General features: G+C 41.6%; 1 long non-coding RNA gene across 1 annotated transcript in view; it reads right to left on the bottom strand.

Annotated features, from left to right (window-relative positions):
* LOC120400147 overlaps positions 1-26,054 on the bottom strand; it is a 51,419-nt gene that overhangs the window by 8,075 nt on the left and 17,290 nt on the right. Inside the window, exon 2 of the long non-coding RNA XR_005595566.1 lies at positions 2,227-2,395. This is a non-coding gene — a long non-coding RNA (uncharacterized LOC120400147). The remainder of the gene's footprint in view (positions 1-2,226; positions 2,396-26,054) is intronic.

The following is a 26,054-nucleotide window of genomic DNA, read 5'->3' as shown; positions in this document are numbered from 1 at the left end:
AGCGGCTCAATCAGATCTGTAAATCTTTCTGGGCCTGATCCAAAGCCCATTGAAATCAGTGGAAAGTCTACCACAGACTTCAACCGTCTTTAGATCAGACCCAGAAAGATTCATTCTGATGCTCCATCCATGCTTCTGGGTTAGGTAACACCATGGAGAAATTTAGAAAGGAATGTCATGCATGAAAGGGTAGGGCTTTGGGGAAGCTATGGCAGAGAAGATGTAGCAAGACCTGAAGAGCACAGCTTGCTCGTAAAGGACTGGACTAGAGAGAGAACACAATATTATATCCCACTGCAGTGGTCACCATTCAAACATTTTATTTTATTTATTTATTTAGCCAGTGGCTAAGGCATTATTGGTTTGAGCAATTACTACAGTACTCATAATGAGGAATAATACTAGAAGCAACCACTATATTTTAAACAGCTAACAAGGATGCACCTGGAGCGATACATTTAGATTGAGATTGGACACAGAAAACTGAGGCTGGTTCTGAGTCCATTGAACTGAGTCCGTAATATCATTTGAGCTGAACTGGATAAAACAGGGACAAAACCTGCAGTCCCTATTCAGGGCAAAACTCCTATTAGAGAAATACTTTAATTTCACATAAGTTTATTTTTGTGAATGCCATTTATCTGTCACTCAAAATTACAGTAGGGACAGATCACATAACACTACATCTAACAAATTGAAAAGAATGTATACTTAACGTTACTGATTATATGATCCGGAGTCCAATCTAACAAGCCAAAGGGTTAACCAGCTCAGATATTTATTTTTGCCAAGGGTTACATATAGACTATGTATACCAAATGGCAAACTGTTATTTTAAGCTCCTTGCTGTCTGAGGGAGGGGGCCTCTTCCATGGATGAAAGCTCTAAATCTGAGCTCCCCTGGAGCAATTCTAAGAAATTGGTGGACTCAGAATCAAAACTGGACACTGTAGGAGCAAGGTCCAAAATCAATAGGTAATTTTGATCTGGCGTCAACACCTAAAGTGATATAATAAATGAGTAATAATACTGATCACTTATGTAGCACATTCCACTTGACAATCTCAAAGCATTTTATTAAAATCAATTAATTAAGCCTCATAATAAGAACTACCTCAGTATTACAGGATGGGAAAGAGGCTGAAACAGGGTGAGTAGCTTGACCATGATCACACAGTGAGTCACAGTCAGAGCTGGGAACAGAACAAAGGCCCTCGTCACTCTCTGTGCTCTAGCCGCAGGACTATACTGCCTCTAGGATGAAATCAAGTTTTAGTCTCAATTTAATAAAGTCCTTACTGAAGTTTTTCTTTTCCTTAATATGTGGGACCTTAATAAGTGGTTAATCGGGTTGTAGCCCTTCAGTAGAGTACAAAAGTGTACATTTCATAATATGTATCATTGCAAGGTTTATTACTTGAAAGAAAAGCAGTGTGCCAAAAAATCAGGGTTAATAAGTGTCTGCATTTCCTTTCTGGATATCCCCTTCCCAATATAACTAGAGAAATTATTTTCAGCCACAAAAATCCCTGAAATCAAACTAAAAAGGAAAAGATTTTGCAGTATGTTACACAAGCTAATAACTATATTTAAAAGGTGTTAACATGCATCTGAAGATGTACTAAGGGAATCAAACTAATTAAGAAATGCTTGTAAAACTCAAATCCATTTCACTAAAGAAAACAGTGACGTGTTTTGAAGGAAAACAATGTTAAATAGGAAGAAGACTCTATGCTAGCCCCACTGTGGTGTTACAGTGCTATTGTAATGACCCAGCACCTCCTCGACAGATCCTCATCAAGGGGGATAGGAAGGCAGCATTTAGATTGCCCTCCTTCCTTAATATTAGGGGTCTGAGAGGTAACTTGCTTTAGTCCAGGTTGCCACTCCTGCTAAGACATCTTTGGGTAGATGGTCCAAGGCACTCTGCAATAGCGCTCACCCATTCTAGCAGCATTTCAGTGGACAGTACTATGAAGATTCCCACCCAGAAAGAGTGCTTACTTACAAGTGCCAGCCACCAACATTTTAATTGTTTGATTTGGTGGCATGTTCAGCTGCCTCATGGTCACACGATTATCTCTAACCAGTGTATTCTGGCTAGAGAGGAAGAGGAGAAGAACTGCTAAACTGTACTGTGTTTGGGTGATGGCTGACGGTCAAAAGCATGTTAGTCAGAGTCCCAAAAACACAAGTCCCAAAAAGAGATATCAGGAAGCAACCCACCTTCTGTCTTGCTCTTTTTCTCATTCCTCTCACCAAAAGGCCATGAGCTACCAAACCGATTGTCTCAGAATCTGGAGTTCACAAAGTTCTGCCCCAAAAGATCCAGGACCATGATTAGCCTTTCGTTCTGTCCATAATTCTTAGGCTGCTGAAGCCAAGCCCTTGGGGCCTTATGGAGAGAAGACAAGATTGTCAGATAGGAACTTTTTCCTACATTATTAGGAATTGAAGACTGTTCCACATGTCACTGAACATATTTGCAATATGTTCTCATTTTAACTAGGATTAATATGTCATGAGAAACTAAATCTCCAAATAAATATACAGTATCAATTTAGAAGATTCAAATTAATTAGTAGTACTGCAATCAGACCATTCTGCTTTTCTAGTGCATGCATTAGAGAGGCAGCTGTATTTCTCCATCGAAAATTGCTGTATTTGTATGCAAGGTAACATTTATGGAGTCAGGGGTATGGAGAACAAGGCAGATGCAGTAGGATTAGCGGAAACTTTATATGAAACTTTTCTTTTAATTAAAATGGTTCTTGTCTCAAAATAGATAATGTGTGGGAAATATTCTTTTACATAAAATTCTTTGGGGTTTTGTTTCAGTTTTCTGTTTTTGGTGAACAACTGAAAACTTTTAAATATTTTAATGAAAAAAATTTTTTTTTCCTGTTTTCATCGAAAGTTGTCACGGAATCAAAAATATTTCCCAACCAGAGCTAATAATTTATTGTTTTGCCTGTGAGAGAAATAGGATGCTTATAGCCTTACTAAAACATGGTTTTAAGATTAAGAAAGGAGTTTAAGGAACAGAGCTTTCTACTTATGCCTCCTGATTCATACTGAGAAAGTGGAGCAATTGGCTAGTTATCTTAGGTGCATGTACATGAATGCAGGAAGCCTGGGAAACAAGCAGGAAAAATTGGAATCCTGCCACAGTCAAAGAACTATAATGTGATCGGAATAACAGACTTGGTGGGGTAGCTCACATGACTGGAACACTGTCATGGATAGGTATAAACTGTTCAGGAAGGACAGGCAGGGGAGGAAAGGTGAAGGAGTTGCACTGTATGTAAGAAAGCAGTATGATTGCTCAGAGCTCCAGAAAAGCCTGTTGAGAGTCTTTGGGTTAAGTTTAGAAGTGAGAGCAACATGGGTGATGTCATGGTGGGCGTGTGCTATAGACCACCGGACCAGAAGAATGAGGTAGACAAGGCTTTCTTTGGACTATTAACTGAAGTTTCCAGAACACAGGCCCTGGTTATAATGGGAGACTTCAATCACCCTGATATTTGCTGGGAGAGCAATACAGCAGTGCACAGACAATCCAGGACGTTTTTGGAGAGTGTTGGGGACAACTTCCTCGTGCAGCTACTGGAGGAGCCAGCCAGGGGCCATTCTCCTCTTGACCTGCTGCTTACAAACAGGGGAGAATTGGTAGGGGAAGTAGAAGTAGGTGGCAGCCTGGGCAGCAGTGACCATGAGATGGTTGAGTTCAGGATCCTCACAAAAGGAAGAAAGGAGAGTAGGAAAATATGGACCCTGGACTTCAGGAGAAGGAGAACTCAGGGAACTACAGACTGTCCAGCCTCACCTCAGTCCCTGGAAAAATCATGGAGCAGGTCCTCAATTAAACCATTTTGAAGCACTTGGAGGAGAGGAAGGTGATCAGGAACAGTCAACATGGGTTCACCAAGGGCAAATCATGCCTGACCAACCTGACTGCCTTCTATGATGAGATAACTGGCTCTGTGGATATGGGGAAAGCGGTGGATGTGATATATCAACTTTAGGAAAGCTTTTGATATGGTCTCCCACAGTATTCTTGCCAGCAAGTTAAAGAAGTATGGATTGGATGAATGAACTATAAAGGTGGGTGGAAAGCTGCCTTGATTGTCGGGCTCAACGGTAGTGTTTCCTCCCGGTATCTCACTACCCCACTTACCTCAGGGTTTAGGTCAGAGTCCTCTGGGCAAACCTAGTTTAAAGCCCTCCTCATTCGGTTAGCAAGCCTGCCTATGAAGATACTCTTCTCTCTCTTCATTAGGTGGATCCCATCTCTTCCTAGCAAATCCTTCTTCCCAGAACAACACCCCATGGTCAAGGAATCCAAAGCCCTCTCTCCGACACCACCTGTGTAACCACGCATTTACCTCCATAGTTCGACAATCCCTACCTGGGCCTTTTCCTTCAACAGAGAGGATGGATGAGAACATGACTTGCGCCTCAAACTCCTTTATCCTTCTTTCCAGAGCCACGTAGTCTGCAGTGACTCCTCAAGGTCATTCTTGGCAGTATCACTGGTGTCCATGTGGAGAATTAGGAACGGGTAGCTGTCCAAGGGCTTGATCAGTCTCAGCAGACACTCCATAACATTCCAAATTCTAGCTCCAGGCAAGCAGCACACTTCGAGTCTCTCGGTCTAGTTGGCAGATGAATGACTGTCCCCCTTACGAGGGAATTCCCGACCACCACCACCCGTCTCCTCCTCTTGGGAGTGGTGGTCGTGGAACCCCCATCCCTAGGACAATGCATCTCATACCTTCTGGTTGATGGGGTCTCTTTCTGATCCCTTCCTTCAGATGGCTCTTCCAAATCATTCTCCGCAGTAGTACCTGTGCAGATAGCCTGAAAATGGTTTATTACCGCTATCTATAACTAGCTATTAGTTATGCACTTCTTCCATGGAAGTCAAACACATATTGCAGATCTCCCTTTTGATAGTGTTTCACATTAAATTACTTGGTTAAATTAAATAATCCTAAGTATAATACAACCTGTGAAGCTCCTGCTTTTTTTCCTGCATTTGGAGGCAGACGAATTTGGTGAGTGGTGTGCATGGCCCATTCGTTGTTTGTTTCTGTAAGGGATTGTGGGCCATACACTGGCCAAGTGAGACAGGTATGTGTGTTTGTGGCTCAGTGAGGGCCATTTAACTGACGTGGGTTTTTGAACAGACTCAGTATTGAAGTCTCTGAGTAGTTAATCCCTCCCTATTAATGAGTGGGTGGAGCTGAGCAGCGAGGTTTAGTATTTGCCAGGCAAACTGACAAGTTCTGGAGGGAGTGTGGTTCCTTTTGTTTGAGTAGCAGATATGGATTCTGATGGAACTACTGATGTTACAAGATGTAACCACAAGAACAGACAGGATTATGAAGTTTTTTGGCAAGTATCCACTGGTGACGGTATACATTAGAATAAATGACTTGATATCATGTGAAACTGTGCAGATTATAGAAGACTCCAGGGATGTCAAAGTCAAGAAAAGGAAAGCACAAGTGATCTTCTCAAAGATCCTTTTGGTTCCATGAGAGAGAATGGAGAAGGCAGAAAAATATTTGGGGTGAACGGTTGGCTGTACCCCTGGTGAAGCTAAGAGTTTTCATGTCATGGAGCTCTGGGACACTTTCCAATGGGAGAAAGAGGGCTATAAGATATATATATGAGGTGAACTACATCTCACAGGTAGGAAAGCTAATCTTCTCAGATGGAGAGACTAGTTGCAGCAACCAAGAGGGTGTTAAACTAACAGCAAAGGGAAGGTGCTAAGGAGGCAAAAGTGGTACAAACAAACTCAGCATTGTTCAGACAAATTGAACCAAGGTGACAATGAATGTAAAGAAATGAAAAAAATTAATTGCTTATATACAGTTCCTCTTGCTGGGGTATCATGGCATTGGTGTGTGTTTCCCAGGGGTGTTGGATGAGGATAGCACCAGAATAAGGTGCCATGAACCAACTGTACTTAGGAGAAGAGAAACTCTGATTTAAGACTGGGGCCTCTTTTGGAAAGCCTGTCTAGAAGAAGGAAAACTCTTTTTCTCAAATACAAGCAGGCCAAGCTTGTTAGCCTTGGAAGGCAAATGGAACATAAGAACAGCAATACTGGGTCAGACTAATCTTCCATCCAGCCCTGTGTCCTGTTGTCCAACAGTGGCCGATGCTAAGTGCTTCAGCGATAACGAACAGTACAGGCAATCATCAAATGAACCATCCTATTCACTGCCTGCTTCTGGGCAACAGAGGCTTGGGACATTCAGAGCATGGTGCTGCATCCCTATAACTGAACCCTGTTATAGTTTTGGCCTTCACAACATTCCCTGGACCAATGAGTTCCACAGGCTGCCTGTGCGTTGTGTGAAGAAGTACTTCCTTTAAACCCGCTGCCTATTAATTTCATTGGGTGACCCCTAGTTCTAGTGTTATGTGCAGGAGTAAAATAACATTTCCTTATTCACTTGCTCCACACCGGTCAAGATTTTATAGACCTCTGTCATATCCCCTTTTAGTTGTCTCTTTTCCAAACTGAAAAGTCCAGTCATTTTAATCTCTCCTCATGCTGGAGAGATTAAATACTGTTAGGGTGACCAGACAGCAAGTGTGAAAAATCGGGACGGGATAGGGTAAAAGGAGTCTATATAAGAAAAACACCCAAAAATTGGGACTGTCCCTATAAAATCGGGACATCTGGTCACCCTAAATTCTGTCCACATAATGGACTACAGTAGAATTGCTGATTCCTGTTACTAGCAGGCCAGCAGGCTATAACATGGCATTCCCAGGAGTTGGATAGAGTAGATTGGCCTAACAAGCCATTACATCTGAAGTGTACTTGTTATAGAAAGAGTACAGACTGACTTATATGGATTTCAACCTAGGCCTAACAAGCCTATCAAAAGGAAATGGTCTTGGATTTCAGATAACAGCTAAACATAACATAAGCTGAAATGTTCAATATCTATTTGTTCCAGCCCAGACTGAGCTATTAACAGAAGAGTTAAGGAAATTGCAAGTTTCTTTTGCTACCATACAGGAGACACACTGGATGGGTACAGGAGAGTTCACATCTGGAAGTTATACTTTCCTTTATTCTGGACATTCAAGTGGACAAGCAAAGCATAGGGATGGAGTTGTGATAGCAGTGGACAAGAACAATGAACAGCTGGAAACTAGTGCCTGAGTAGGTTAATCATAGCAAGGCTTACTACGGTCTGCAATATTTCATGAGTGTCATCTGCTGTTAAACACCAACAGAAACAGAAGAAGAGGAGAAGAAGGATGGATTTTGTCAACGGTTCAATAGTATTGTAGACAACATTCCCGATCATGATATGATTTTGATAATGGGGGGATATGAATGCAAAGGTTGGTAGCCAACATAGTAAGCAAATGAACAGTGTACCACATTGGGACAGCAAGCAATAATGGGGAAACGTTAAGAACTTGTTGTGAGATGCACAATCTGATTATTGGAAGTACTCAGTTTCCTCACAAAAAGATACATAAGGTTACACCAGATGGTAAACTAAAAACCAGCCTGATCATATTATCATCATTAAAAGCACAGAAGGTCTCTGTTGGATGTTAGAGTCTATACAAGTGCCGAGTGTGGCAGTGATCATGAACTACTAATGGGAAAGATTAAGATTAATTTAAAGTCTAAGAAAAGGATGACTATAACTGCAGCCAAATTTGATCTCAATAAATTAAATGATATATCTCCAAGGGATACATATAAGGTAATATTTTGGGCCATTAATTTGTCATGAGGAAGAAATTTCAGACTGGATGGAAAATATTCAGGGGAGCAATACAAAATACAGTGAAGGAAGTTATTGGAAGGTGTAAGCAAACAAAGAAATGCTAGATAAGCAACAAAACAAGAAAATTAAAGGGAAAAGTATAAACAAGCCAAGATTGCTGGGAAAGAGGAAGAAGTAAATGTGTTGTGAAGACATAAAAAAAATGGATATGCAAAAGTTCTGGAAAGAGACATCAGAAAAACAAGATATGAAAATAACATACAAAACAGGCTAAGTTGTATGAAAACCACAATCAGGCCAGCAATGCAAGTGTAAGAAAGGCTGCTTGTGAACTGCAACAAATTGCAAAGAGGTGCTGAAGGTATGGAGAGAGCATTTTAACCAAGTGCCAAACTCTATAGTTCCCCCAGATGCATGCATTCTAGACATGCTAGATGAACAGGACTGCTTGTAAAGCAGAATGGATATCAGCAGTGACCCACAATCAGAAGAATAAACAGAAAGAGTAGTGAAGCAGTTAAAAAAAATAGGAAAGCTGAAGGAATAGACAATATAACAGCTGAGCTGCTAAAAGCCAGTGGGACAAGTGCTATGAAATCGTTAGGAAAATAGATTAAGAAGGTATGGAAGCAAGGAGGTGGTATGGGAGACTGGCTCAAGTCAATAGTTGTACCAATCCAGAAGAAAAGATATCCTGCTAATTGAAATAATTATGGAGGTATAAGCTTACTTTCAGTATCAGGAAAAATCATGATGAAAGTAACTGTTAACAGATTAGAGGAAGTGATAGGTGAGGAACAGTGCAGCTTCAGACCAGTCCAAAGTTGCATCGATCAAATATTCAGACGCCGACAGTTGATGGGGGGGAAAAAAATGGAAATTAAAGATTTTTGCTGTTTTCATCATCTTGACAAAGGCATTTGATGCAGTGTGGAAGGAAGCTTTATGGAAAGTAGTGAAATAAAATGTTCCAGATAGGGTAACTGCAATTATAAATGTTACGTGTGAAGACTCCTGCCATGCCATAAGAATTGACGGAAAATTAAACTAGTGGTTCAAGTCAACGTTTGGTGACAAGGAGGGATGGAAGCACCATTGCTTTTCATCAGGTTCTTAAATTGGATGCTAAGAATGGTAGATGAGTTGTGGGTATGACACTGGGTGATTTAGAGTTATGTTCATCATACAACTGACAGATACATTTGAATTAGTGAGAATACTCTTCACTACCTTGGAAAAATTGTTTTTCGTTAACCTGGACTTACAATAAATGCCAAGATGACAAAGTGGTCTTATCTTGGAAAAGGGAAGTTTTCGAACAAGTTAAATCTTATGTGCACTGTAGTGGTGGGGCTGTTGTTGCTCCCTCTCTGGGCCAGAGGAAGGCCACACTGCCTCACTTCATCATGAGGGCCTCTGCCTAGTATCAAGGGAATTAGCGTAGGCATTAACCTCCCAACCGGTTTAATGGGTGGAGCAGCCAACCATCTAGGGCCCTCATACCTTTCAAGCAGGAGCTGCGCACACCTTAGTCTATGGCCTCGGGGCCCAGGCCAACATTGGCGTTAAGTAGTTCCAAGCCCTTCAGCCCAGAGCAGAGCAACCCCAGTAGCTCTGGCCTCTGAAGGCAAGCCCAGAAGTCACTCAGCTCCAGTCCCTTGGTGCAGAGACAGAGCAGTCCAGTAGTCAACTTGCTCTGGACTCTCATTACAGGGCCACAGCGAATCCAGAGTCAATCAGCTCTGGCATCTTGATGCAGCCAAAGACCACCTAGTAGTCAATGAGCCCTGTGCTCTTGCTGAAGAGACAGAACAGCCCCAGTAATCAATTAGCCCCGGTCTCTTGATTCAGAGACAGGGCACACCCAGCACTCAATTTGTCCTGAGATCTTGTAGCAGAGCCAGAGGAAATCCCAGGGTTCAGGCTTCCTAGCTTCAGCAGACAACCAATGGGCACAGACCACTGGGCCTGGCAAGGGGAGGCTGTGGCAGGGGAGGTCTGGGCCCATCCTACTCCACTGGACCCTGACCCAGGGCCCTAACAGTAATGAGGTGGTCTGCCACTGGGTCACAGGGTCACAGGGGATCACAGGGGATCCCAACTGCAACACGCTGGCCGTGCCTCAGGCAAAGCTGCAGCCAACCTTAGTCTGGCTGCCCCTAGGGCACTTCCTCCACTCCCCTCGGGAGTGTCCTCTGCCTCCTCTGGGTACATGGCCTGTGGCAGTCCCAGCAGGTCCGTGGCAGGAGCAGGCTCCCTGGCGGGCAGGGCATCACAGGGTTCAGCAGCAGGGTCAGCGGCCGGGAGCGAGCAGGGTCCATCTACCTCCTTCAGTGTCTCGGCTCCAACTGAGCGGGAGGCCCCACCCTTTACACTTCCTGTCCTGGTGACATATGTCCAGCAGGAGGAGCGAGGCAGGCTTGACTCTGCCCACGTGGGCATGGAGGGTTGTCCCTCCCCCTTTGGCTCAGAGGGAAGCCATACCGTCTTACTACATGCACTTTGTATCTTCATCCACATTGATTCCATCAAGTTGATGAAATTATGGACTGATGAAACATGATGTTTGGTACCAAAATGAAGGTTTATCAAACCAGTGTATTAATAGAATTACTCTGTGGCCTGGAAGCAGCTGTATTAAATAAAGCAGACATCAGAAAACTGGAGGCAGTAGAGATGAAAGGTCTTCAGAAGATGAGAGGTGTAAAGTGGAATGATTTTAAGACAAATGAAGAAGTTAGAAGGAGAGTAGGATGTGAAATCAGGGAACGGAACTGGCTGCAATCAAAAAGATTATGATGGGGGACAATTTAGAAGACAAACAGATGACAGGACTCAAAGAAAGAATGCAAACACAACCAATGTCAGCTCAACCTAGAGACTAACCACCACCATCATACTCAGGGATATTACTGGTCTGGGCTTTTTGGATAAACTAGCCATGGACAGGAATAAATGGTAATACTGTACTGCTCCACTTGTCTGTAAAGATGCCTGGGGATGAGAAGAAAAAGATATACAATTGCTAGAAGTCTGGGTAACGAGCAAGAAGAACTGGAAGAAATTTGATATAATTGGCATTACTGAAAACTGGTGAGACACACTGTGTGATTAGAATGTTAAAATCACAGGTTATAATTTGTTCTGGAAGAAAAAAGTGGGTAAAAGGTGTTGGGGGGGACTCTGCATTAAAAACACTATTATCTATTTTACAGCTACTGATAACTCAGAAGCACTGGATTGTGAATTGGTATGGATCACTGTGTTAACTATCGAAGCCCAGGCGGGAGCACTCATAGGGGGTCTATTACAGATCATCAAATCAAGCCATCAATTGATTTGATACATCACTCCTTAAGCACCTGTCTGTAATGTGTGGAAAGAAAAACTGAGTTATGGGGCACTTTTATTTGGGGGACATATGCTGGAGGTCTCAGGCAGCCAGTCATAAAACATTACTAGATTTTCTAAAAATTGAGATTTTCTAATAAAAAGGTATTACACTGCACACAAGGCAACTATTTTGGACCCCATTATGGGGAATAAAGATTAATTGTTCAGTGTACTGGAAATTGATGGTTGCGTAGGGACCAATGATTATATTCAATATTGGCATATACAGGACAGTCTCAACCAGTAATTATATATTTTACACACACACACACACACACACACACACACCCCTGGTGCTTCAGAAAGACTAATTTCCCAAAGCTGAGGAAGATTATGAGCCAAACTGGTTGGGAGATAAAAATTAGGCAGAAAGAAGTGAATGAAAATTGGGAGTTCTTTAAGGAGAGTGTATTAGATGGCCAAAAAGCCAAGATTCCCCAGGAAGGGGAAAACCTTGGCTAAGTATCCCAACCTGATGCAGTGGCGAAGTGAAGGCAACATTAGAAATAAAAAAGCAACACAATATATAAACAAATGGGGGGGGGGGAAATAGGTAGAAATCAGACTAAATTAGAAGATATGAAGTATACAAGTTGATAAGGGAATCTAAAAACATTCGGAGAAAATCCATGCCTGGCAGGGCTAAGTAAATAAATAAAAATGAGTTCTTTAAATATATTATGTACAAAAGAAATTCTAACAATGATATTGGTGCATTCCTGCATGGAGCTGGTAAAATTGTTAATAATGATGCAGAATAGGTAGAAGCAGTTAGTAAGTATTTCTGTTCTGTATTTGGAAAGAAGCAGGATGATGTACTTGTATCGCATAAGGACAATGAAGTACTAACAAAGGAGGATTTTAGACAACATCTCCCAGCGATAAACATTTTTAAATCAGCAGGCCTGGATAAATTGTACACAAGAGCCCGGAGGAGCCCTCTGACCCGCTGCTGTTCATTTAAAACAAAGGTTGAAATATCGGAGAAATTCCAGAAACCAACATTAGCACTCTTACAGGAATTTCTGAAAACTGTGCTGATGATGTACAAATATTCCAAAAGGACAAGCAAAATGATCTTGGAAAGTATAGGTGGGTTCAGTTCTGGAAAAAATAATGGAAATGCTAATATGGGATTCAGTTCATAAAATGTAAAGAACAAGAATATAATAAGTGCCAGTCACTATGGTTTTATGGAAAATAGGTTTTGTCAAACAAACATGATTTAATTTTGTCATGAGATTACAAGAAGACTGTGCAAATACAATATACTTAGACTTTTGTAAGTCATTTCATTTAGTACCGCATGGGTACAGTCATATAGACTGATCTGGATTCCTTGCTAAACTCAGCCCATTCAAAACAAAATGTTTTTTAATACAGACAAATGCAAAGTTACACATCTAGGCACATCTACATCTGGGCTATTCCTACAAAATGGGCGGGACTGTAAACTGGAAAACAATGACTGAAAAAGATTTAGGGATCGTAGTGGACGAGCAACTTAACAGGAGTTACAAGTGCAATGTTGTGGCAAAAAGGCCCGAAGTGATCCTTGGAAGTATGAACAGGGGAGCTATAATTAGGAAGAGTAGGGAGGTGATTTTACGTCTGCATGTGGCATTGGTGAGGCTGATGCTGGAGTACAGTGTACAGTTTTGGTGTCCACATTTTTAAAAATGTTGAAAAATTGGAGAGGGTGCAGAAAAGCCACAAAAATGATTCAAGGACTGGAAAAGATACCTCACAGTGGAGAAACTTAAAAAGCTCAATGTGTTTAGTTTATCTAAAAAAAGAACCTTCACAGGGGAGAAAATACTGGGTACTAAAGAGCCCTTTAATCTAGTGGAGAACAGTGTAACAAGAACCAATGGCTAGAAGCTGAAGCCAGAGAATTTCATATTAAAAATTAGGCAAACATTTTTAATGGTGAGGGTGATTAACCAATGTAACAAATTAACAAGGGAATTGGTGGATTCCCCATATCTTGTCTTCAAATCAAGACTGGATACCTTTCTGGTGATATGTGTTAGCTAAACAATTTACTGGGTTCCATACAGCGGTAACTGGGTTAACTTTAATGGTGTGTAATATACAGATGTTTTCTGGCCATAAACTCTGTGTGTCTAGTCTAGAAATTGGACTATTAATCTCAGTTTTCTGATATTTCTGGATGAAGCTAGATAGTGCAGCGACACAGCAGGAAAAAATAAGCAACATACTTTTAAAATTCAAAGAAAAGAGTTAAGTTTAAGGAAAAAGTTTAAAGCAATTCTTATTTTATCCAAAGCAGATCACCGATTCCTAATAATACAAATATCCATTTCCCTTCCAATACACCAGTTAATACTTGTCCAACCCACTAGTGCACTTGCCACTAGAAGAATCAACCCAAAAGTTTAATTGCAATTTCCAAATTTTTTCATTTTCTCATCTACAGCCTCTTCTAAGAACTCAAAATTTGAGGGTGGGAATTGGAGTGAGGAGTTTACATTTAACAGATCTTTTCAAATCTGAACAATAATGTAAGGCTCTTTTTTTTTTTTCAGATTAAACCTGTCAAACCAACTTGGTCCTGACCATTAAAAGAGAAGTTTTGCCCATCATCCAGTTCAAAGCATCATTTAATATGATAGCACTCCTCTTTCAGAGGACATCACTTTAGTCATCATTTGGCTATAAAATCTGACACAATACTTAAAACTTCCTGGTTTACATTTGGACCCTTCAAATGAATGCAAACAAAGGCACAACCACATACTTACAAACAGCTTGTTTTTATTTAAAATGGAGCAAAGCCAGCAGAGCTAGAGATGATGTTGCCAATACTTTATCTGACTACATTAATTCGGTCATCACTCATCAACTGCCTTGTCACGTTTCACACTGCAACCCTTCCAGGCGCTTAGAGTATTACTGCAATCACATTCTATGAAACATGTTGAGTCTGCATTTCTGGAATTCACAGGAGAATACACTTGCAGTGTACTGAGCAAGCAGGAAGACATATTTCCAGGGAAAATACCAGTATAGAAATACTGCTCCAACCTGCTTTTTAGAGCATTATGATTGTTGCTAAAAATGTTCTCTGTATTTTGGCAAACAATGCATCACAGAGTGGATCGGGCAAGCAGAAATTTTCTGGAGCTTTTACATTCTTAAATCTACTATGGAGATCTCAGGTCTTTAGTGAGTAAGGCTAATATTCAAGGACTCCATTTGTACCCCAAGACAACTAATTCATGTCAGAGGTTAAAATAAGCAGCCAGCAGCTCAGAGACCAGAGAGTTGCAAAGTGATGGAGTCTTCTGTGTCCCTTCTCCAAAATCCTACAGTGAGCACTTTGAGGCTAATAGGGTTTGTGTTTGTTTCATTAGTCTCCTTGTTGTAAATCTGTTATTTGAACAGAATAACCCTTTTGGTTTAGTTACTTAAATGATTAATTAAAAGGAACACAGAGAGGGCCCAGCATTCATTTAAAGACAAATTCTCCCCCTCAAACACACAAAGGGATTCCGATAATTTAAGAGGTACCTACATGTATTCCAGATCACGATCTAGCCCTTAGTTCATAATTCAGGTACACAGAACTTGCCTGGCTAGATAATCAGTAATTATGATGTTGCCACTAAGAATAAAGTTGCACCTAATAAGCAAATTATGTATATTAAATCCCTAGTGCTTACAATCTGCATATGTGTATGTTGCTTTTTTGGGCACAATTAGAGCTGGAAAGTAAAAACAGATGGTTTACTACCCAGTAATGAGTATATGGTATTTAAATGAGGTATGTTTTAGTAAGGAGAGAAAGTGAATCTCAAGGATGCTGAAGGGATCGTTGAGATGTGTGAAAACTCATTTTGATGACATCGAGACTCTCCTGTAAGTAAGAGTAGCACCCAGAATCAGAGCCCCATGAGCCACAGGCTGTAAAAACACAGGTAGATGTGATCATTGAAAAGTTGTAAGTCTGCAAACACTAGCAACATACAAACAGTGGGGGGAATGGAGACAATTAGATACAAACAATTTTGTGTGTGTGAATATACCAAAGGTGGCCAAATTTACCGACCCTCTGAGCTGCATATGATAATCTTCAGAAGTTCAAGAGATGGGCGCACCTGCTGGGACTGGGAGCTACAGCCCCACTCCTATTGAAGTTCTGAGCCCCGGCAGGCACCTCCCGTGGAGCTGAAGCCCCAAGACACCCATCCACACAGGGCAGAAGTACTTAGGCTACCCACCCCCCCACCCCGCTGCAGGGCAGAAACCCTGAGCTCCCCTTCCCCAGTCTGGTAGGTGGAGAATGCGAGGGAAGGTGAGGGGGCTCTGCGAGCCGCACTTTAACTGTAAAAGAGCCGCATGCTGCTCGCAAGCCACGGTTTGGCTGCCCCTGGTATAGACAGATGCACACACATTTTTAGTTTTGTAATAACATACATAAAGTAGAGATTCTCCCCCACCTCCACTGCACTGGCCAATTTCTTGTAGCTTTCATGGCGATTCTATGATAGATTAATTGCCAACCTTTCCTTGAAGCAAATGTACTTTTGCAGCATCTTGAAATTTTCTAGCAAATACTTCACATTACAATAGTATCAATGCTGCAAAAAACACTACTGCCATAGGCCCCAATCCTGTGGGTACTTATGGTATGTCTACAAAGCATTTTGGAGCAAATGGAAGCGAACCTCCCAGCCTGGGTCGACAGATACAGGCTAGTGCGGCTTGCACTAGTGCTCTAAAAACAGCTATATAAACAGCCCTTCAAAGCTGGAGCTCAGGATCTGAAGCCTAGGGAGGGGACTGAATTAAAGATCCGGAGCTCCAGCTCGAGCCACAACTTCAAAGTGTTGTCTATACAGCTATTTGTAGAGGTACACTGGCCTCTTAAACAAAGGTGCAGGAATTGGCTGAAGCCAAATTAGAGGAAGAAGTCCCTGGGAATTCGTAGTCAGATGGTGAACTCCCTCTGCCCTCAGACATTGTCCCTTTAAAAGGCCCAACATCAGGAACCTTATAACGTAGGGTGGGACAGGACTCCTATCTCTCCCAGCCAATAAAGAGGAGCCCTCTGAAAGAGGAAGTATATATCATGCTTTCTCCCTCAGAACAGAGGCGATAACAGACATAAAGATGGATTGTGCATAACATTTAAGGTCTAGGAAATGATATGTTTTATCCTTTGACATTGTAAAGATTGTACCAGTGAAAAGTTGGAGGGCCTTAGAGTAACATTTCCTTGAAGCACCTATCAAGAAAACAAGGAAAAGAGGGCCCAATTTTTAAAAAAACAGCCCTTCTGCAGGGGAGCTGGAACAATAGGTACAGTGGGGGTGCTAAGAGCCAGTGAACCAAACTGTAAACTCTGTATATAATGGAAACCACTTCAAGCCAGGGAGTGTGACAGCATCCCAGGCCCCAGGACCTCTAGTTCCAGCACCTAAGCTCTTCTGCAATTCTTTAAGAATATCAGGAAAGGTTCAAGACTAAGTCATGAACAAGATACAAAGTACAGTGCATGGCGGTCAGACTCAGGAAGCTAGTCTGCTATGTCACATATCAGGGGGCAGCTGTGTTAGTCTGTATCCATAGAAACAACAGGGAGGCCGGTGGCACCAGAAGACTCCCAGATTACTGTTAGTCTTTAAGGTGCCACCGGACTCCTTATTGTTTTTTCCATGCCACAAAACCCAAGAACAGAGTTGATGCTGACAGGAGAAGGGAGCCTGAACTCAAAGGCTGAGCTCCAGCTAGAAAGCGCTGAGTGTAGCAGCTCTGTGAAGAGCAGAGTGGGACAGAAGAGTTCCAGGTCTGGTAGAAGAGCCTGAGATGAGTATGAATCTTTGCAATGGATTTTATCTGTGGGACTTTGAGAATTAACTGTTTCAGTGATTAAACTAACCCTAGGTGGGGGTGAAGAGGGTAGCCACAAGAGAGATTGTGTAAAGAGAATTGTAAAAGGACCTGAAGAAGGGAAAGAGAAGCAGAGTGCTGCGGGGTCACCTCTGGCCACAGGGAAGTGCTCAGGAGGCAGTTGCCCTACTTCAGAGTGATATGGGTATCAGAGGCCAACTTTAAAGGACCAGTTCATCCCCATTATAAGAGAGGGTCCTAGACTTGCTGTGAGCTATTGGTAGGAGTAAAATTAATGCCATGTTGTCCTACACTATGCTCATACTATCACTGTCCAGTCATTGCAATCTGAAATGAAAGGATGTGCATGTGTGTCAGATTCTGTCCTGTTTTAATCCTACATACAAATCACTTCCCGAACACAGACATTCTATAAATTGCAAGTTCATATTTTAGATACACTAATTGAACAAGCATATTTTCACCTCTATTGTAATATGAACATAGTTCAGATTTTTTTTTTTATTCTCACTAATGAATTCTAGCATTTTGAAGCTGTGGCATTCATTGATAATAATAAAACCTCAGATTCATTAAGATATGTAATTTAACTACTCAACATTCCTTTAACACTTCTGTACACACATCCGTATAGTGCTATGTGGCAAATATTCAAGTGATTCTACAGGAACAGATGGTTTAGACACAATTAATAAGAAGCCTTGAGTTATTTGCATATTCATTAGATAATATCAGTTATTCCTCCGCCAGAACAAAGAATAACAGGAGTGTATGTTTCCCTCCATTAGAGCATTAAGAGCAAAATGTTTGCTATAAAAACCGGCAAATAGCAGTCCTTGAAAACACAGTAACCGAATATTATCCATTTGTGTTTCCACACTAACAGAAGCATTTTGTCAGTAACGCTCTCTTGCTGTTATAACAGTGAAAATGAACAAAATGATGCCTCATGCTTCTGGACTCTCAGTCCTACCCATAGACTACTACCAGTCAAGAGGTTGTGTGATAGCTAACTGAAGACACAATCACAAGTGTAAAGGCTAGTGGATGAGTTTATGCTTAAGGTTCATGACTAGGACTTAAGAAGTTTAGGTTCAATTCCCAGCTCTGCAACAGGCCTTGCGTGTGACTTTTGGGCAGATTTTCAGAAGAGTTCAGTATCCACAATCAGGGCCAGATTTAAAAAAATATATATATTTTGATGCCTAAATGTCACTAAAGAAGTGGACAGAGTTTCAAGAGTGCTGCATGCAGAGTACTGAACTCTTTTGAAAATGAGAGTGCTATGTACCACAATGGAAGCTGCTGAATATTTGAAAATCTGGACTTTATGTAGGTGCCTAAACTGGGAGCAGAATTATTTTGAAAATCTGTTTTGACTACAGATATTGAGCACACTGAAAATCCAGCTCTTAATCTCTATACTTTAGTAAGCAATTTGCAAAATAGGTATAATACATCCTCACCTCCCTGCTTTCTCTTTCTTCTGTTTTATTTAGACTGTAAGGTCTTGGGGTCAGGCACAGACTCTTAATAGGTGTTAATACAAAACCTAGCTCAATAGAGCCCTGAGACTGGTTAGAGCCTCTGGGCATTACTGTAAAATAGATAAATTGACCAGAAATATATGGAGGTTTTTTTTCATGAAGATAAAAACCACTGTAGATGCTCAAACCTTTTTTGTAAATCAGCAAGACTGAGGAGCTTCTGATGGGAATTCAAGTTACATTATTTGGGGGGGAAGAGAGGGGGAAATGCATAAGGTCAACATGATAATCCTGCTACGTTTTCATAACTTTTAAACTGAAATCTGTGTGAAAACTAGCATAAGTGAGATCAGACTCAGGCCTTCTTACCATTATTATGGCAAAGCATATAGCAATACATTTTTCCTTTTTAAATTAACCAATGTGGGTTTCCAGAGAGAAGGTTATTAGAGCAGCTTTATTTCCAATGAAGCTTTAATTTAGAACACAAAATCATATTTTCTGGGTCCAGATGTCTGCCATAGACCTATCAGAAGAGTGGAAGAGGAAAACTGAGTGCGAAAATAACTCTGGCACAAATTGCCAGATTGAAGTGACATTGCAACTTTAAGAGTTCTTTAAAATATTTGTGCTAAAACAGTTTTGAAGTGTTTGGGTGCATTTTGTTGGGGGGAGGGGGAGCAGTTAGGCAAATGCCAAAATCAACCTTCACATTCATTGATACACATTTCTGTGGGCATCTTGGTTTCCTGTTGGAATGTGATCCATATGGAAGAAAGCATTAATAAAAAGTATATTTAGACTTTGTTCATCGGAATGGGGCGGTACCAGGGATCAATAGATTCTTTAATTCAAAAGTACACACACACACACACACACACACTTCCTAAGAAATGAAGGAAAACAGAATGATCAGACGGATTCTCTTCTGAGCACCACTTGGCACAGGAGAGAGTATAGGGCCTTGAATGAATATGGATCAATGTATTAACTACCAAAGCCGGTGGGATTTTAGGGGCAGGGGGTTGTTACAGACCAATTAATCAAACCAGCGAACAGGATGAGTTACTCCTTAAGCCCCTCCCTCTAACATGTAGAAAGAAAAATTGTGTGTGGCATACCGAGGTACAATACAGACCAGTGGGGGGCTGTGTCACCCCTGCCTTGCAACTTTGGGTGCCTTGCTAAAGTAGCTCCCACCTGGGCTGCTCACAAACAGCCTTCCTGCATGCAAGCCTCCCGCTGAGAAAGAGTGTGTGTGAGTGTGAGTGTAACTGCAGCCTCCCAGCCACACTTGGGTTACACTCTGGTTTTTACCTGTCTTAGTTATATGGCAGAGTGATTCCCAGCCTACTCCCAACTCCGAGATTTCCCCCCAGAAATGTATGTCTAGTACTTCCCAGCCATCTCTTGGACAGTCCAATATATATATTAAGTCTGTTATTCCTTTAAGGGAATAATATACACGAGCTTGTTATCTTAAACAGAGTTACCCAAGCACTAATTTAAACACACTGAATTAGATAAAACAATAAAAACAAGTTTATTAACTACACAGAGAGAGAGATTTTAACTAAGTACAGGCAATGAGGCACAGAAGTCAGCAATGGTTACAAGAAAAAAATAAATATAAAATGACTTCTAGTGCCTAGCAAAACTATATTAGATTCAAGCAAAGTTTCTCACTAGATAGTAGCAGGATTACTGACCGGGTCAGGATCCCTCCCCCAGAGTCCAATGGCTGTTTTCCTTTGTCTTCTCAGGTGCAGAGAATAAGTTGTGGGGGAGGGTGCTGGGGTGTTTGTAAAAGGAGGGGCAGTTTTTTTTAGTCCCTCTTTGTAAATCATTTCCAGCTGAGAACGAGGAGACTGCTGGAAGGAGGACACTCTATGCTGTTTCTTTTTTAGATGCAGATCTCTTTGTCCCTGCCCCATTTCCTTGCCCATTAGTTTTGTTGTCACCTGGCTGCCCTTTATCCCTGAGAAACAGATTTAACTACTTCCGAGACTTACCTGGGAAACATACTTCAGTCATTATTTTAGGTTATGTTTATAACTTTACATATAATGTTGCTGTGTGCCCTTTACCATAATATTACTGATCAGCAAGTTATGGGTCTTCAAATGATACCATGCAAGGCATACCTTGTACAAAGATTATTATTATAGTGTTTAAGGTGTGAACCCATCACAGGAGGATTATGATAAGAGCATATACTGGACATCTCATGTAGCCAGTAGTAAAACATTATTAAAATTTTCTAAAAATGATTATTTTCTAACACAAAAGGTATTGCACCCAGTAACTATTCTACATCTCATCATGACAGATAACGATGAGTTAATCACTGGATTAGAAGTTTGTGGTTGCATAAGGACTTGGGATCATGACCTGATTATATTTAATATGAGCAAAAAGAGGACAGACCCAACCAGTAATAATGTCGCTCATTCCCAGCTTCTGGCAAACAGAGGCTAGGGACACCATTCCTGCCCATCCTGGCTAATAGCCATTGAGGGACCTATCCACCATGAGTTTATCTAGTTCTTTTTTTAACCCTGTTATGGTCTTGGCCTTCACCACATCCTCTGGCAAGGAGTTCCACAGGTTGACTGTGTGTTGTGTGAAGAAATACTTTTTATTTGTTTTAAACCTGATGTTTATTAATTTCATTTGGTGACCCCTAGTTCTTGTGTTATGAGAAGTAGTAAACAACAACACTTCCTTATCTACTTTATCTACACCAGTAATGATTTTATAGACCTCAATCATATCTCCCCTTAGCCATCTCTTTTCCAAACTGAAAAATCCCAGTTTTATTCATCTCTCCTCATACGGAAGCCATTCCATACCCCTAATCATTTTTGTTGCCCTTTTCCAAACCTTTTCCAATTCCAATATATCTTTTTTGAGATGTGGTCACCCCATCTCCACACAGTATTCAAGATGTAGGCATCCCACAGATTTATATAGAGGCAACATGATATTTTCTGTCCTACTATCTATTAATGCTCAGTGGTTTGAGCATTGGCCTGCTAAACCAAGGGTTGTGAGATCAATCCTTGAGGGGGCCACTTAGGGATCTGGGGCAAAAATCAGTACTTGGTCCTGCTAATGAATATAGAGATGTAGGATATTTCAAAACACAAGGGAAGCAGGGGTCTGGACTTGATGACCTTCCAGTTCTATGAGATATATCTATCTCCATATTTTATTAATTATGGCCAGCATTCTGTTCGCTTTTTTGACTGCCGCTGCACATTGAGTGGATGTCAAAAAAAGCAAACAGAATGCTGGGAATAATTAAGAAAGGGATAGGACAGAAAATATCATGTTGCCTCCATATTAACATGAACTAATCTGGATATTTAAGCAAAGTGCGATGTTGTGGGGTTTGTTTTGTTTTAAATATTTTATCCAAAACAGTTTCCCCATGTCTACTTCTTTGATTATTGATGGTAAACTACTTTTATTTTCATTAAAATTCTGTAAACTGTTGTGGCAGACTTCAAGTTTTAAACTGCATTTGGCCAAATTCCTCTCTGGAATCACTCCATTCAAATCCATTGATGACTTTGGCTCATCACCTTTAAGTTTTTCCATGGAAGAAGATAGAATGGGCCTGAACTAAAGCCTTAGATCTGAACATCTTAAGCACTGGGGGAATTTGGATTCAAATCTGAAACTTCATAACTCCTCCCAACCTCCAAAACATAAAACAAAAAGATAGTGAAGAACTCAGAAAACTGGCTCTCTACTAGGCAGAATGCTGAGTAGCGGGATAGGTGGGGCAACACCTCTTTAGGATCACAGGCTGTCTTAAATGTATTCAACAAAGATGGTCACTGATGCAAGGCTCTAGGAACCCCAACCACAAATTATACAAACAAATAAAATTGCACAGCCAGTAAAACACAAATCTTCGCCCCAGTAAATCTGATTCCTCTTAATCACTTCCACTGCAGTCTGTGCAAATAGAGGTGCCTTGCTGTATAGACAAATAGGATATTTCAAAACACAAGGGAAGCTTTTCCCAGAGGTGAAGACCCCTCATGGAAGACATTTTACCACCAGCTCCATGTCTTTTAAATCATTAGAGATCCAGCTCAAGAAGCTCCATTGATCGCAACTGTGGCAGTATGGCAGAATGAAAGAGGCAGTCAATTAAGTACAGGATACATCCATCTATGCAGAATCAGGGAGTTGTGTATTATTTTGTATAAATATCACATGCACCTTAGTTGACATGTTTGATATTATGCCGTCTGGCAAGACAGAGTTAAAACAAAGGAGGCCATTGGGGGAAACAAACAGAAAATGAAACAATGAGATAGGCAAGGCTCCTTAAGGAAACGGGGGGGGAGGCATGAATTGGGGAATGCCCTTGCATGGCTCCATCCAGACTAGCAAGAATTATCCTTCCCAGGGCTGAGCCTAGGATCAAAGGGGATAATAAACCATTAAAGGACGGTGGGCCTAGAAAAAGAAGGGACGGGGTAGGGCATTGACTGAGTTGTCAGCAGCACCTGGAGATGATTCCCTGACAGAGACAGACAGAAACAGCAGCAAGCAGGGTGTCTCTCCCAGCCAGATCTGGGGAAAACTGGGCTGAGGGGAAATTACAGAAGCTTGCAAGGAAAGACTATGGTATATGACAGACCCATTTGCATACGTCTCTTTTGTATTATCTCTTTGCTCTGCATGCTATGTACCTTTAGATGAATAAATAATGCTGAAAAAGATTTTTTGAGTCACTTGACTCAGCTACTGTGACAGGACAAACACAATTGGGCCCATGAGATTAACTCACGTGATAAATAGGATGGTTGTAGCCCAGAGATCCAGTATAAGAGTGGAAGCACCATGTGGTTCCATGCAGAGAAGGATGAAAGTAGAGAAGCCTGTCCCCAAAGTGATGCACTTGAGATGGACTAAAAGGAGTCTAAAGAGTAGCTCAGCCTGTAACCCCGACAACCGCTACATCTTTGTTTGTAAATTATAACAAAGAATAGGTTTGGTAAAGTAAATTCAGTACACTGGATTTCACTAGAATAGAAGTTAAGATAGTGTTCAGAAACCTGCATAATTTAAAAAAAAAATCACTCACTCATTTCTTACAGTAAGGATTACGTAGAGTGGAATCTGCATCAAGTCAATTATGGACAGCAGCATGCAGGATCCAATCAGTTTGTTCAATGCTTAGTTACTGTGGTAAAAGGCAATACAGAAAGACCTGAGACTGATAAAGAATTGTTAAGATGCTTTTAGTGGGAGCTATTCTGTGTGCATTTCATTTTATGTTTGACTTCAGCTTCTCTGTATGGGCCATAACTACCATGAAAAATTATATTAGTCATTTATAGGCCATCTTCATTACAACCACTTAAGGGTGTTTTGTGAGCGTCAGCATTCCATTGTCCTACAGATTGTGTTGATTAGTGACACTGACAAACATGTCTTTTCTATTCTACATCTTCTACTTGGCATTTGATATATTTTACTTTTAGATTCAGTTCCAAGTGCAGTGGCATTGTTCATTATGCCAATGAAAATGGAAGTCCTCTCTCAGAGGATGTGCATTATAACTGACGAGCTGATGTCTTGAAGCTCTAGCACATCATTCTTTAGAAAATGTGTTCTAATTAATATTACCGCACCTAACAATTGTGCCACTGAGACGGAATGCCAGAACATTTCCAAAACACTCCTAGCTACAGCTGGTATAAGAAATGTTATTAATAATGGAGAATAAGGCAGTACAAGACCCCCATGTTGGAAACTGCATGTGAACATGGAAACTGCCATACTGGATCAGACCCATGGGTTCATCTAGTTCAGCATCCTGCCTTCAGCATTGACACTGGTGCTTCAGAAGAAGGTGCAAGAAACCCCACAGTAGGCAAATGTGAGGTAATATGCCCCCTGTGAAGGTCTCATCCTGATGCCTGCCAGTTAGGAATCAGTGTAATCCCTTCTTATAATTCTAGATATTACTGTTGCCCATACAAACATCTAATCTCTTCTTGCATGCATATAGCATTGTGGTGAAATAAGATATTCTGGTGCCTGTATTTGAATTTTGACTGTAATTACTGTTGGATCAGGAGTTGCATAGTTGGAGCAGAATTAGGTTCCAAAGCACAAGACTTTATTGGAGGGTGCTCTGCCACGAGCCCTCAGGAGTGGAACCAACTACTGATGCAGAAGAGCTTAGAGCTGCAGTCCTGGAGAGCATATTTCCACACACACGTCCTAACACAGGTTGGGAGAGTGGGAGCAAAGATGGGCATGAGTTGAGGTCTGTATGACGGTGGGGAGTTTAGGTAGGAGTCTTTGCTGGGTGTTTGTTGCCAGTGTTATTTCTGTGTAAGCAAGGTCTGAATGAGTGCTTCCCTGACAGCTAGGTGGGAGGGGGAAGACTCGGGTGTGTTTATAGAAATACAGTTTGCTCCTGCTCTGCTTACATATTCAGCAGATACAGCGGTGTCAAAGTGATCAACTTTGGCTGGTGGTGGGTACAAATCACCTTAGTACTGAATGCAGGGGTAGTGAAATATGGCTACCAATGTTGTAATTATTGTAGGAATACAGGAAAGCAGGACTGTGCTTAACCTGTCCCAAATGAGGGGGCAACCCACAGCTGAAAGAATCTCATTAAGCCAGGGGCTCAAGTGTCAGAACCCAGTGAAAGAAAGAGGGCGGGGACAGGTATCCCTAGCCAGGAGGCTGCACACCCTCATCAAGGGTCTTCCCCTAAACTGGTTTAACCTGTTCCTCCTCACTGTTCAAAGAATAGAGCTATATATGCTTCATCTGGAGCCTCTGATATGTTAAATGCCCAATCAGAGCTGAAATCAGTTGTGGTAAGACCGTATTTCTGCCCTGCCTGCTAAAAGCTAAAAATCACTATGAGCTGCAATCACTTGAGATGGGACAGTGTTTCTGCCCAGCCTGCTAAGAGCTGAAAATTACTAAGAGATTGATGAGAAGAGGTCACAGCAGAGAGGCAGAAGGCAACTGACAGTCAGCTGGTGAACAAGTGGTTGGTGCGGCAGAGAGGCACGATGAGCAGCCAGCAAGCGGCTGGTGGAATGGCGCAGTGAGAGCAGTGAGCAGGAAGCTGGCATGAGCCTCCAGCAGGGTGACTGACAGAGGGGTGGCGAGTGAGTGCCTGAGCAGTGGAGCGAGTAAGGTACCTCTTTACCCCACCTACAGGGGGAGGTGAACTCTGCAGATGCACCTCTGAACTTTTGGTCTGCACTGACCAAAGACAACAACTGTGAGTGGGGTGCAGAGAAGGGTCAGGCATGTGAAAGGGGCTTTTGGGTTGCTGAACTTAAGAACCTGAGGGGAAAAGGACACTGCCTAACCCCTTGGGGGTGGGTCTTTTACTCATGGTTTAGGTTTATGAACCCTGTTTGTGGTGTTTTCCCAAATTAAGGCTGAGTTAACTTTCCTCCTTTTATTAAAAGTTTCTTTTCTACACTCAGACTCTGTGCTTGCGAGTGGGGAAGTATTGCCT

The sequence above is a fragment of the Mauremys reevesii genome, linkage group 3 (genome assembly GCF_016161935.1).
Source record: "Mauremys reevesii isolate NIE-2019 linkage group 3, ASM1616193v1, whole genome shotgun sequence".
In the NCBI taxonomy this organism is placed as follows: Eukaryota; Metazoa; Chordata; order Testudines; family Geoemydidae; genus Mauremys; species Mauremys reevesii.
Note: the sequence above shows the minus strand (reverse complement) of the source record. Positions and strands in the feature narration are given on the sequence as shown.